At 40.2% G+C, this 13,775-nt stretch overlaps 1 protein-coding gene across 1 annotated transcript in view; it reads left to right on the top strand.

The window, feature by feature from the left end:
* LOC147887064 (uncharacterized) overlaps positions 1-7,480 on the top strand; it is a 167,187-nt gene extending 159,707 nt beyond the window's left edge. The window contains exon 3 of the mRNA XM_087394858.1: positions 7,461-7,480. The gene's annotated coding sequence lies outside the window, so the exon portion shown is untranslated. The remainder of the gene's footprint in view (positions 1-7,460) is intronic.
* Positions 7,481-13,775: the final 6,295 nt, after the last annotated feature.

Here is a 13,775-nt window from a genome sequence, read left to right as displayed (position 1 = left end):
TTTTTAGTATTTATATCCACTCATCAAACTCAACATTTGTACAAAGACTCATCCAGAGAATTTCTTCTAGGAGGTCTTCCATTGCTGGTAACACAACACCCTACCACTCTTCATCATTTACATACAACAATAGGTGCCACACACCTTGTGCTTCAAAGTTGAGGATTTCTTCACATTGAAAGTTCTAGCTGAAGCACACCGTATCATACTATGATTCTACCTCTAAACAAAAATACATTTTTTATTTCTTTCATTTCCTCCAGTAACTCCTCTACTGGTATCCCTCTATCTCTTTCCACAAAAATATCTACAAAATCAAATCCCACACTCAAATTACTCTAATATGATATCTACACTCTAGTCTTAGAAAAACTCATATTCTGGTATCATATCTATCTCATAAAATAGATCTCTCGACCACTGGCTCCTGGGAAACTCCAGTTTTATAGCTACCTCATTTGTTATCTATAGAATAAGAATCCACCGCTCCTCTATGACTTCATTATATATTACTTCATACTACACATGTCGGGATACAATAATTTCCTCCATCCTATGGTTCATCTCAAACACCAAAAAAAATTTTCTACTTAGATCCCTAGTCTGGAAACCTCTTTGGTCAGAAAATGGGTGAAGCACTAGTAATGATGCAGCCCACCATCTGTGAAGATTTTATTAGTCAAAGTCTCTACAGCAACACCCATATCATGAAGCTTTTTCCCAAGGCAATAGCCCCCCTCATTCATTATAGAGCTCCCATCACTCATCTACTTCAAGGCCACAACATCCAAATCCCACGGCCAAGGTTCCTGAGACTAGCACTCACTACCCGCCTTACAAAAAGTACCACCTTTGCCTTCCTCCCTCCTCTTTATGAAGATTGAGCCCCCGACTTCTCTTCTTCTCCTAGTACATACACATCCATCATCCAAAGTGCTCCAGCTCACCAATTCATCCTTCAAGTAGGATCTCCATCATCTACAAGCTCAAGTCCACAATCGTCCCTTACCTCTTCATGATAATAGCTCCCCATAGTTTTATTGTACCTGGAGCTCCTATCTCGTGACCCCCAAGGTTCTCTAGGCTCTTATAATAGAGGCGCCCATATCTAAACCTCCCAGCTTGATCCAAGCTCCAATTCACAAACAATAACTCGTCTCAAGATCTCCATGCCTGCTTGGTCATCGTCATTCTGCACCCACATAGCTCCCTCGAAAAGCAACAGCCCACTTCCATTTGATCTTAGCCAGCCCACGCTTATTCTCTACACCATCGCTGTCGCCCTTCTATGTCATGTGATCAAAGCTGTGCAACAAAGGTAGTCATCATGGAGCACCCAAAGTGCATCTACTCCAAGCCCCTGCAACCGATATTCCATAGCCAAGATCCCCAAGACTCCAATAAGAGCAAACATCTTGTACTCATCATGCACATGCCAAGTCTCTATAGCTACAGTCGGGCAAGCACCTCACTCTCCTAGTCACAGAGCTCACAGCCTCCATCAAGAACTCTAGAGTTGTAGCTTCTCTCCTTATCCACCCAACAACTCTCTCTAGCATGCAAAGTTCACCAAGTTCTTCCATGGCTCCTCCAACTCACATATTAGCAACGCTCCACTTCTATCCAATAGACCCCAACGTAAGTGTTCTTCACGGTATCCATGTCGCCATGATCCTTTAGCCACAACCAATCACTATAGCCTCCTCTCCTTCTGCTCACAGACCATCTAGAGTTCATCTTCTGCAAACCTATCCATTGACAGTTCTGGCCTAGGCTCCCAGACGATGTGCATACTAAGTCCTCCATAAGCTCCTACGTCTTCAGATGGATCCCTGCCTGCACAGTCCGCCGTCCCCCAGCCACTCTTGGTTGCTGTCAACTTGCATACTTGCCAACTCATCGATAAGCTTCCCTTCCTCCTTTACGTAGCATGCATGGCCTCCTTCTTTGAAAATTAGCCACATCATGCTTTATTTTTTACCACTCTTTCACTCTCCTTTTAAACCTTAGACCAAGGTCATTAGTGCCTATTTTCCAACTTTAGGCACACCACATTTGTACATAACCTTCAAGCAACATTTAATGTTTATTTCCATAGGCTATCACATATGATGAACCCAATCCTGACACATGGTGGATTTACATGACTCCCACAATACAGAAAATGCTCATGCCACTATACACATATGACTCAGGACAACCATGAAGAACACATGTCATCCCTCAAGAAAACACCATCACACACTAGATATCATGCGCTTGATTATCCTAATGCAACCACACTGCATTATCATCATATCCCAAAAGTCCCCATAGGAGTATCTACCATCTCAAGAAAATATATACATCAGTGTAGTATTTTTTATGAGAGAGTCCATAGCTCAAAGCCACCACCAACTAGCTATGTACATAGCTATGCACCTAGCCATCAGCATGCAACAAGCGAAAAACATATTTACATTTTTATCCACACATCTCTAGCAATCCCTTTCTTCTACTGTGACATTCATGTCTAGTAGTGAGCAGAAAAGAGATGAAAGTTCATATTTTCTTCTTCTTCACTTTGCACTGACTTCCACCTGTTCTGGCATAGCTCATTACCTTTATAATCTTCCTCTTTCAGTGCCACCATCAACGGTGCAAAGTATTTCTTCAACCAGACACCATTGACTCTCTTCTTATGTTTCTTACCATCTAAATCAGTCAATTGATAAGTTCCATTTTCAAATTTCTTCTCAACTCTGTATGGGACCTTCCCACTTGGTCTAAAAACCAGTATGATAAGTACTATCTAGTTTGCTATTGTATCTGAGAACCAGGTCTCCATTTTCGATTTCCTTTTTCTTAATTTTTGCATTTTCCAACTCTTGCCTCCGGATTTGCACTCTGGCATAATGTTTAAAAGCCAAATCGCTATCTAACTGCATCACTTGCAATGCCAGTAATCTCTCCTTGTAACTTCTATAAGCTCGTATCCTTCTTCAACCAAAAATTTCAAAGCTGGTATTTCCACATCCAATGGTAGAATTGCTTCTTTCCCATATACCAAATGAAATGGAGAAAAATGAGTGATGTGCTTCAACGCTACCCTGTATGCCCACAAAACTGGATTCATCTCCAAATCCCAGTTTTTGGTATGGCTTCCTGTCATTTTAGTCATCATCAATTTGAAATCTCCAATTAAATTCTCATTCAACCCGTTACAGTGAGCGTAATATGGGGTGATGTATTTATGATTTATACTCAGCTTACTGCATAAGTAATCTCTCACTTCTCCTCTGAATCCCAGACCATTATCTGAAAGTAACTCCAAAGGAATTCCAAATTTGCAGCATATGTGTTCATATATAAAATCAACCCCTTTGCTGTCCACTCTTTTTACTGCCTTCACCTCTGCCCATTTTGATAAATACTCCACTGTGGTCAACATATAACATTTCCCTCTGGCAGTTCTGGGTAGAGGACCAACTGCATCTATTCCCCATCTTTCAAAAATATCATAAACCAGCATAATATTTATCGGCTCCATTTTAAGAATTCTTTTTCCCATTCTCTGACATTCATGGCAAGATCTACACCAATGTTGTGCATCCTTCTGTATTGAAGGCCACACATAACCCTCCAGAAGTATTTCTCCATTGCAGAGGTTCTTCTTTCATAGCTTGTTGCAAAGGATATAATAGCTGAGAGACTAAATGTATGAATCTTGTCATATACTTCACTTTTTGCACAAAAGTCTGCAACTGTTTAGATGTAGAGGGAGCTGGAAGTAAGATAAGGGCTTTCACTTTCTCTAGATTAGTCTCAATGCCATTTTGAGATACTATATGTCCCAATAATTTCACTTTGGAGCATCCCAAATGACACTTTTGTGCCATGGATTGAATTGTCCTCTTGCTTCATCCATTTTGTGGAACACTTGATCCAGACTCCATGCATGCTCTCTCTTGGAACTGTACACACAAATATCATCCAAAAATGCTCTCACAAATTTATCAAATGAAAGGGGCTAAGACTTCATTAGTATTCTCCTGATACCATGCCGGTGCATTCTTCAATCCAAATGGCACTACTCTGTAACAAAAACAACCCCAGGGTGTGATGAATGTAGTTTTGATTTAATCTTCCTCTGTAATTGAAATCTGAAAGTATCCAGAATATCCATCACACACACTGTATTTTTGATACCCTGCAACTCTATCCAATATATCATCAATAAAAGGAAGAGGATATGATTGCTTTTGTTACCGCATTGAGAGGTTTGCAATCAATGCATCCTCCTGTGTGCTTAAAAATGATTACCACTGGACTGCCCCAATCTGAATGCGCCACTAGATATATCAACCCAGCTTTGAGCAGCTTATTTAACTCTTCTCTCAGCATAGGCAAAAGCTCTCTGTGTGTCCTCAATTTTTGAAAAATAGGCTTGCTACCTTCTTTTAGCTCAATGTGCATTGGCTCACATCTGAAACCCCTGATCTCTTCATGTGAGGTAATAAACAGATGAGGATACTGATGAATGACCTTCATATACTCCTTCTCCACTTCTTCCATACTGGAATTCAACATGGACAACAATATCTCTTCTCTCTTTGTCTAGGAAGGTGGGGGTTGCATCAAGTTATCCATATCTTCAAGCTTACTCTCCTCCTTAGCTTCTTGTATCTCTATTGCCTACAATTCATATGCATCAAACTCCTTCAATAGAAATGGTACTTGCTCGTCCTCCTCAGATGTAGTTCTTTCTTCTTCTATCTCACTGTCAGACTCCTCTTCCATGCTTGTTTCTTATGGTTCTTCTATTTCCCGTCTGCTGCTCATATCAAATTTCTTGGCCTTTCCCTTCTTATTATGCACTATAATTGTACCCATCTTCTAGTTTTGTATTACTCCCACGCTATCTGAGCCAAGGTCTCTGCCCAAAATCAGTGGATATGCTCCCAAATCAGCAGGCATAATCTGAAGTTTGGGAGCATATCTGCAAAATCCACAAAACCGTTAAAAAAAAACAAATCGACCAACAAAAAACAAGAACTTTCGAGAACATGCAAACAATTCCCATACAACCTACAGCCACAAGGACAATGCATAGGGTGCAAGGTTTGACCATGCACAAATTATTATTCTTGCCCAAAGGAGTACACATGTATGGACTAGCCTATGTAGCTCTCTCCTGCATCAGGGAAATACAAGATTTTTACCTTTTTGAACCACTCTCAGATGAAAACTTCATTGTACACAAGGATGCTAAATTAGAAATGGATAGAATAAATATCAGATTAAAATAGATAAATTTAGAGAAAATTAAATTAAATGTACAAAATCACATAGAATATTTTTGCAATCATTAAATACAAGATCACTATCAAAATACAAAACTGATCTAATCAACACAATAAGATTTATCAATTCTATCATTATATGCCTTCAAGAAACAAGAACTTTAATTCTAGAAAGCTTGAGGGGTGCACTACTAAGAAACCCTAAGTATCATGTGTGTTTAAAGGGTATTTAAAAAACCCCTCAACTAAAAAAAAATCCTAGTATAATCACCCCTTTTTACTTATGAACTAACGAAAACTTTCCTAAATTTGAATTTTAAAATCCTTCTTGTTATTGCAATCCTATTAAAATTTTGCACAAGTGGAATTAAAATACTCGGCCTCCTTTTGAATGCATGTAGCTCTATACTAAAATTTTATGAGGTGGACCCCCCCACCTAGAAAGATACATGCCTTCTTATTTAAATTTTGTTTCAAATTAGGTTAGCATTGGAAGTTGTACATTAATGATACATGATTCAATTCATATGGAAAAATATGTTATACAAAAAGACCAAGCGTAGACACTACCACTATAAAAATAATTAAAGAGAAACATAACCACATTATCTTTAAGTGTTCAACCTGTGTAGGCCACCGTTTCTTAAATATAATATGTTATTTCATATCTCCACAAAACAATAACAGACACAATACAACAAAATGAGATAATTATACTAATTGGTTATCTTAACATTGATATATCACGACAAACTCCTCAAGCAACAAATTTATACAAATGACACATAGCTTAAACTTATACTTACAATTCCAAGAACCAACAACATGATATGGATCTAAATTAGACCACATATGGAGCAATTTGCCTAGCAATGAAACAATTGCAAGAACTAGATTCACATATTAAACATATCATTCCATTGCATACATATATATTTAGCAAATATCGACATTCATGACAACCACCAAAAAAAGGCACGCCAACACATTCTACAACATAGGCACTACTAATGTGGTGGATAATCAATCCCTTCCTTCTCTTTCAACGGTAGGACTAAAGCATCTTCACACTCATTAATGGATATCATTATCACCATCTTTAAGAGTAATTGCTTCATTTGAGAAGGGCCATAGTGGTGTTGTCCAATGTCACCTTGTTTTGCTTGGTTGGTTAATGGGACTCGCGTGTAGTAGCCACGCAAGGCATTAACTCAACAATCCGAATTTCTATCAGCTTATCCCGCCAATGGTAAGGAATACTTGTTCATGCTTATCCAATAAGGCAATGCTATCGTAATTAAATTTCTAGCGAAGTACTGGAAAGGCAAAACTTCAACCCACGTGAACTCTGCCATGAGGAAGTGGCTGTGCCCATCTTCACTCCGTTCACACCAGGATATCGAGGCCAGCGTTTATATCTGCCAAAGCGATGGTGTTCATCTTCACTCCATTCACACGGAAAAGGGACTGACAAGATCAATGGCAGCTTTAGCAAACTGCGAAGGTGTGTGTGTGAATGGCGTGAAGATGCTCAGAGACAAACACGCTGGCAGGAACTATGATAAAAGCCTCGCCTCCCTTTACTGTCCATAGCATTATCGTCGGACCGCCTACCTGCCTGTGAGCTACCGACTCGCGAGTGCTACCAGCTGCGATCTTGTGGCAGTTTCTCATGGTTGGTTGCAAGCACACTGTCTAGCTAAATGAGTAGAATGTGTCCTCGCACATTGTGTAACGTATGAATGTGGTTTATTTTGCCAGGCCGCCATGAAATTTCTGTCGTTTGGAGGCTACAAAACAGGAGTTTGTGGTATGGCACGAGAGCGACAAGCCTCCCTCGGTGAGCGAAAAGGTTCCAGGGCAGCCAGCGGCTACCTTTAGCGCGACGCGCGTTCCCAATGTGCAGCAAACTGTGTGGTGGCTCTTGAATACAGCAAACCAGAAGTACTGTAAGCGCAACGCGAGCGACGAGAGGGTATACGCGAGTGTGTCTGCAAGCGAGCTGGATCGGACGGACAAGGATTGCATGTTTGAGGAAGTGACAGTCCCCGGGCTCAAAGACAAAAGGTAGCATTGAAATGCTGGGGCAACGACAAGTTTTGGAAGGCCGATTTCGACAATGCCCTCAAGTCTGATGCTCCGGATCTCCACCTTCCACAAACTCACTTTGCCCTCCGAGTCATCGATGTTACTAAATAAGTCTACCATCGTTCTTATAACTTCCTCATGTAGCACCCTTGTCACCTTGCTCGTGTAGCATCCTCAATAAGGTGCCATAATCCATTCCATCTAGTCTAATCCATCCCGTTTGTAGATGGTTATTTTTTAATCAATACTTTAGTTAGATGCGCCTTCCTAGTCTCGTGAGTGGAGGTTAACACATGGTTACATAGGTCAAGTGAGTACAAAGCAGTAGTGATAAGATTGTGAAACTTGCATAAGGAAATATGATGCAATAGTTTCATGTGAAAATACAATGTCTTCGCTGATAGAAGCAAAGTAATTCCTTTTTCAAAAGTTAAAAAGTTGATTACCCATGCGGTTGAATAAGATTTACCTTATGCTAATGGAATGCGACATTAATGGAGTTATAGTTATCATTTGAGAGATTCCTAGGCAAAAAGTATAATTTCTTTATGTTTTTTATCTCTAGGTGCAAAGTATGTTCTTTTCCATTTCTAAAGGAAGAGAGAGAGAGAGAGAGAGAGAGAGAGAGAGAGAGAGAGGAGTTTTGGCTAGCCCATGTGGGCATGAGCACCATACATTGACGGAAAACAATATGCACACCTTGCAAGGAAGAAGATTGCAGATTGAAGAACCAGCAGGTCAACTACCTGGAATCATCATCAAGCCATGAGCCAAATGGTGACATCAATGAAATGTATTGAGAAATGAAAACCCTTGCCAACCTTGCCTATATGTCTGTAAATCAAACCTGACCACCTGAGAGTAGCTATGAAAGCACCCAGGGGAGGTATTGACATGTAGAAACCACACTTGACCACCTTAAGTAGCAATGCATGCACTAAGGGGAGGTGATGGAATGTAACTCACATCTGACCACCTTGTAGTAGCCAAAGGATCATGGCACCAAGGGAAGGTGTTGAGATATGGTGCCATGAGCACATAGATTAAAGGGCTAAGGTATGGTATAGGAAAGAATTAAAGTAGCCACCCTAGGATGTGGACTACAAGATGTGGAGATGTGGATTGAGGATATCCACAAGGAGAGATGTGGATCAGAGGATCCCACATGGTTTGACTATTCTAAAGGCTCTCTCTATATAAGAAGCCTATCATGTATTGTTGAATATATGCATTGCAATAGATTGAGTGTTTGCTACCCTATGGCTCTCTTATGGTGCTTTGATCCTCCTTGATCCCTCACTTTGACACCCCTCTATCCTTTGATGCAAGTATTGATAGATAGCATGGAGTAAACTCTGCAATCAGTATAGCATTATTTATTTATGAAAGTCAACATGCTTGGGCCAACGACAAATACTTGGGCATTTGTGGATGCTAGGCTAGAGCTGCAATGCTTCCCTAGCATCCTCACCCAACAATACTATCATGCTAGTTGGTGTTGGTTGACTAAGTATAATCAATCAAACAAATAGGATGATTTGAACAACACATTCGCCTACACATCATTTTCAAATCATATGGTGCGAGAGGTTGATGCAAGGAGAGGGTAGATCATGTGGCTAGCAATCCCTTTAGGTGGCACATGAAACTATAGAAATAGGGAACTAGGGAAGGTTGTAGATCTATGTATGGATATAGTTACATAGACAAATACAAAGACTTATGTGATTCCATGAAACTTGTCATGAGCTTTTGCAAAAATTCAATCAAAATTGCCTAGCTAAAAGTTTTCATTACCCAAATAGATTATTAAGTCCCATTGAATAGAATATTAATTTTTATTACCCAAATAGAATATTAATTTCCATGTGTTTTTTTGTGGCGCTAGCCAGTGCGTAGGTATTGGCACCACTGTTCATATGCAGATAGCGATTTTGAGAGCTGAGACGAGGGCACTGTAGGATGCTGGGACACCCCCTCACTTGGTTACGAGTCTTGATTCAGTCATTGATGCTCTAGGTCGATTAGACACAGTTGAGGACATTTTGGATACCTTTCAGGCATAGGCTAAGGCAGAGATTGGTGGTCTTGGCTTGGATTGGAGAGCCATTCAAGAGTTGTTTGAGCCCTTTTGTATTTTATGTTGTAGGCATCCTGTCATAGCAGCACACATTTATCCGAGTTATCTCGTTGTAGGCCCCCTTTCTCCTTGTCTTCTTGCCTTTGCATCCTCATATTTTGTCACCCATCTTTTCATCACATCACTATTAAGCATGCAATAGAGGCTGATATTATTAAGCAATTCTATGTCTATTGCTTTGCTCCGTCCTTTCTGTTGAGGCACAATAGAGGTCATCGTTAGGTCTTCATCATCTCTCCATAGTCGTGGGAGAGAGCTATCCACATGAACAAGAAACTTAGAAATAAATACAAGTGACTCTTGTACCAACAACCAACCCTCAGCCATGCTACCTTCGGGCCTTAGGAGTCCCTTCTCCCCTGCGGTCTAGTGTCGCTTCTCCCCAATCATTAGCACTCCCTTCTCCCCTGCGACGGTCTAGATCCCCTTCTCCCCCCTATGGTCAGGAGGCCCTTTTGCCTCACAGAGCCGCCAGCATACTCCCGTGCAATCAAGAGTTGCTTCTCTAGATACGAGTGGCCAGCATACTAGCTCAATGAGAACTCAACACGATAGGGCAGCATGCATAGTAGTAGGGAGAGCAGTGGGGGATGCATGGCACAATGCTTTAGGGGAGGTAATGGTGGGGGCGGGGATGATGCAAATGTGCCATAGGGTGATGGTACGATCCTCTATGACATCACTCAGATAGGAGGCATCTTGATGGATGCACAGGGGAAGGACATCATGGCCTTCATGCACTCTGTTATTGCTAACAACTACAAAGATTGCTTTATTCACTCCAAAGAGCACCCAAAAAGTTGGTTGATGAGACCATCATTGTTGTACGCTCTAGGTATTCCAATCCCCCCAATTTTCAAGTCATAGATAAATTAGCAAAGTCAAAGATTGTTATTATACTTGCCAATAAAAGATCTTCGCTTAAGAGGCAATCACTAGCCGAGATTGCCAAGAGAGAGGGAGGTCAACCACCAAGGGGCCAGCCCCACACCGCTCACAAGCGTGAGTGGAAGAAAGAAATGAAGGCAGTGAAGGTGGACCCCAGTCTACAACACATGGAGACACAAAGGATCCAAATGAAGTAATATGGAAACGTGCATTTTGCAGCAGGGGGTGTTGAATCATGGGAGGCCCAATTTGTAAGTATCGATGTCATTGTGTTTATGTGGTTTATTAGGAGATTATTTCTTTGTACTAACCCCTCCACAAATTGTGTCATCTTATAGCTTGATATCATGGGCATGTACCCTACTCTTGTTGAGACAGCCTACCACCGCCACCAATGCAGAGGAGATACATGGAGACACTCCTATGATGACGGGTTGATTACTGAGAAGCAGTATATTTGAGCTACTGGAGCGCCCCCCCAGGTATTTAAAAGTACTTAAATAATGTCAATATTGTAAATAAAGATTTGATTTTTCATACATTGATACATGTTGTCACTCGTTTACAGGGCCCTGGGATGATCAAGAGGAAGAAGATGAGGAAGAAGGTGACGAAGAAGGGAGTGAAGACACGGAGAACTTAGATTAGTTGTAGAAGTAGTGCTAGCTACTCGTTTTTGTACTTGAAGCCATTGGCTTGGCTTCGTGCCTCTCTTGCATATACACTCCTCTTATTTTTTGTACTTGAAGCCACAAGACGTGGCTTGGATTTGTGCTATATGTACATACAAGCACTTTTGGGCTATGAATTAATATACACTCCTTTTATTTTTTTGGCTTTCAATTTCCTTGTGCAATGTTCTATCAATGAATGCCTTGTGAACTAAACATTTTCGAGTTGCAATATTTTATTCAGAATTGTAATCATCATGGCTATAGACGTGCTTGGAATCGTGCTAATTAAAATGCCAACCGTGCTAATTAAAATGCAGTTGGCTATAAGAATTGAATTGCACACTATGGAAATGGGATTCTTGTAACCACACAGCATACACAACATACACATCATTCTATTCAACCACACAAAATTCTACTTTTATTAAAAAAATAAAATCGGTAGAGCATCTATAAGCACATTATGAATGTGTCTTTCTATTTTTTTTTTAAATTTCTACATAGCATCCAAAAGCACGTCTGTAGGTGCATCTATTTGTTATATAGATGCACCTATAGATGCGGGTCTATATAAGTGCTAATAAACATGCAAATAGACGCGTCTATAAGTGCCTTTTTAGTTAAGAAAATGTGCTTGTGTGCATGTCTATGGGTGCTTTGTGTTGTTGTGGAAGGGGAAGAAAAGGAAAGCTAGGGGATGGAAGGAAAGGGGAAAGGTAAGGGAGGGCAGAGAGGGGAGGGGAGGGGAAGGAGGGGGAGAGGGAGAGGGGGGGGGAGGGGAGGGGAGCAGTGGGAACTTTGAGTTCTAGGGGAGGAGTGAGAGGGGAGCAGTGGAGGGGAGGGGAGGTAAGGGAGGAGAGACAAGGGAGAGGGGGGGGGGGGGGAAGCAGTGGGAACTTTGAGTTTTAGGGAAGGTAAGTGAAGTTTGAATTCTAGGGAATATAAGGGAGAGGAGGGGTAGGAGGGAGAGTGGGAAGTTTGAGTTCTAGGGAGGGACAGGGCGAGGGAGAGGAAAAGAGCAAGAAATTTGAAATTTTTAGGGTTTCATGGCTTACATATTGACTCTCACCCCTCCCATAGCCCAAGGAGTCTATCCTCCTTCCCCTTATTCTTCTCTCTCCTCCCCCTTCTCAAATTGCCATATTTTTTGCAAAAATGACAGTTAGAAATGGCAACTAGTTCTTGAACTACCATTTCTTTGGAAGAAATGGCAACAGAAAATGGCAACCTTTTATTATCTGCCGTTTCTTAGCAATAATTGGCAGCCAATTCTTAACTGCCCTTTTTTACGAAGAAATGGCAGCAAATTCTTGATTGCCATTTCTTATGAGGAAATGGCAACAAATTCTTGATTACCATTTCTTATGAAGAAATGGTAGCAAGTTCTTGATTGCCATTTCTTGGTAAGAAATGGTAGTCATTTCTTGACTGCCACTTTGTTCAAAGAAATGGAAAGCACTTCTTGACTGCCATTTTCTAAGAAGAAATGGCAGCACCAAATGGCAACTATCTCTTAACTGCCATTTCTTACGAAGAAATGGCAACCATTTTTGAACTGCCATTTTTACCAAGAAATGGCAGCACAAAATGCATGTGGAGTAAAATTACACAATGGTTGACCATTCAGTTGCTACACAGTATCTTATTGTTGCCAAAGATTCAGTACTACCATTCAAAACATTGATATTACTGTCACTATTTCTGTATTGTCTAAGTGTGAAAGATTAATCAAAAGTCTTAAGTGCATCAGTACTCATAGTACACAGTGTGAAGAAGTCATCTAAAATTCTAAGGAATAACTTTTACCTTTTATAACACACACATTTTACTTGATAACAAATATTATTCAATAGTTGATTAAGAAATAAATAATACAATTTTTACATAGCAAAATAAAATATAAATTATAAAGACATTACATGAAGAGTTTTCCAAGAAACATTGAAGCCTATGGTTTGACCCAATGTTTGAATCTCATAATTTTCTTTAAATATACAAGCATCCTTAATGATTGCATCATCAACACTCCCGATGGGTATGATACTTTGTATAGGCCTTAATGAAAGTACTAGAATTGTTCTTGCAAAAGTTTTATGTGGATAGGGTATCTTTTTCATGGTTGGGAATGTGTCTTTCCACAATTCTTACCATGCAATGTGGATGAGTGTTGAAAATATGCATGGCTGTGCTTCTAGCATATGTGTGTGGGTTTGATGGATATGATACTTTATACAAGTCTTAATACCAATAACACCCTTATCCTTGCAAATTTTTTAGTTGATAAGATATCATTTGCATGGATGGGAAGGCGTATTTTCACAATTCTTAAACATGCATCATGCATGAGTGCTTCTAGCATATCTATGTGTGTCTCATAGGAACGATACTTTACATAGCTTCAATGAGATAAAAAACCTTATACTTTCAGAGTTTGATGGGGATCAAGCATCAATTTCATGGTTGGGCATGTGTATTTCTTACCATGCATTGTGCATGAGTGCTAAAAATTATGCTACAAATCAAGCAATGAGTAAAAAGAAACAATGTCAAGTAACAAAGTAATGAAAATAAACAAGAGAAATGAAAGAACACAAACAAGACAGCAAGACACCAAGAAAGCAACGAACTCAGGCAAGCAAGCAAGCAACAAGATGCAATCATATCAAGCAAGCAAGTAGTTGGAAAAATTTTGCAGCATCTCCC

The sequence above is a fragment of the Dipteris shenzhenensis genome, chromosome 23 (genome assembly GCF_047967505.1).
Source record: "Dipteris shenzhenensis isolate YYH24624 ecotype China chromosome 23, Dip_SZ_1.0, whole genome shotgun sequence".
Classification (NCBI taxonomy): domain Eukaryota; kingdom Viridiplantae; phylum Streptophyta; class Polypodiopsida; order Gleicheniales; family Dipteridaceae; genus Dipteris; species Dipteris shenzhenensis.
Note: the sequence above shows the minus strand (reverse complement) of the source record. Positions and strands in the feature narration are given on the sequence as shown.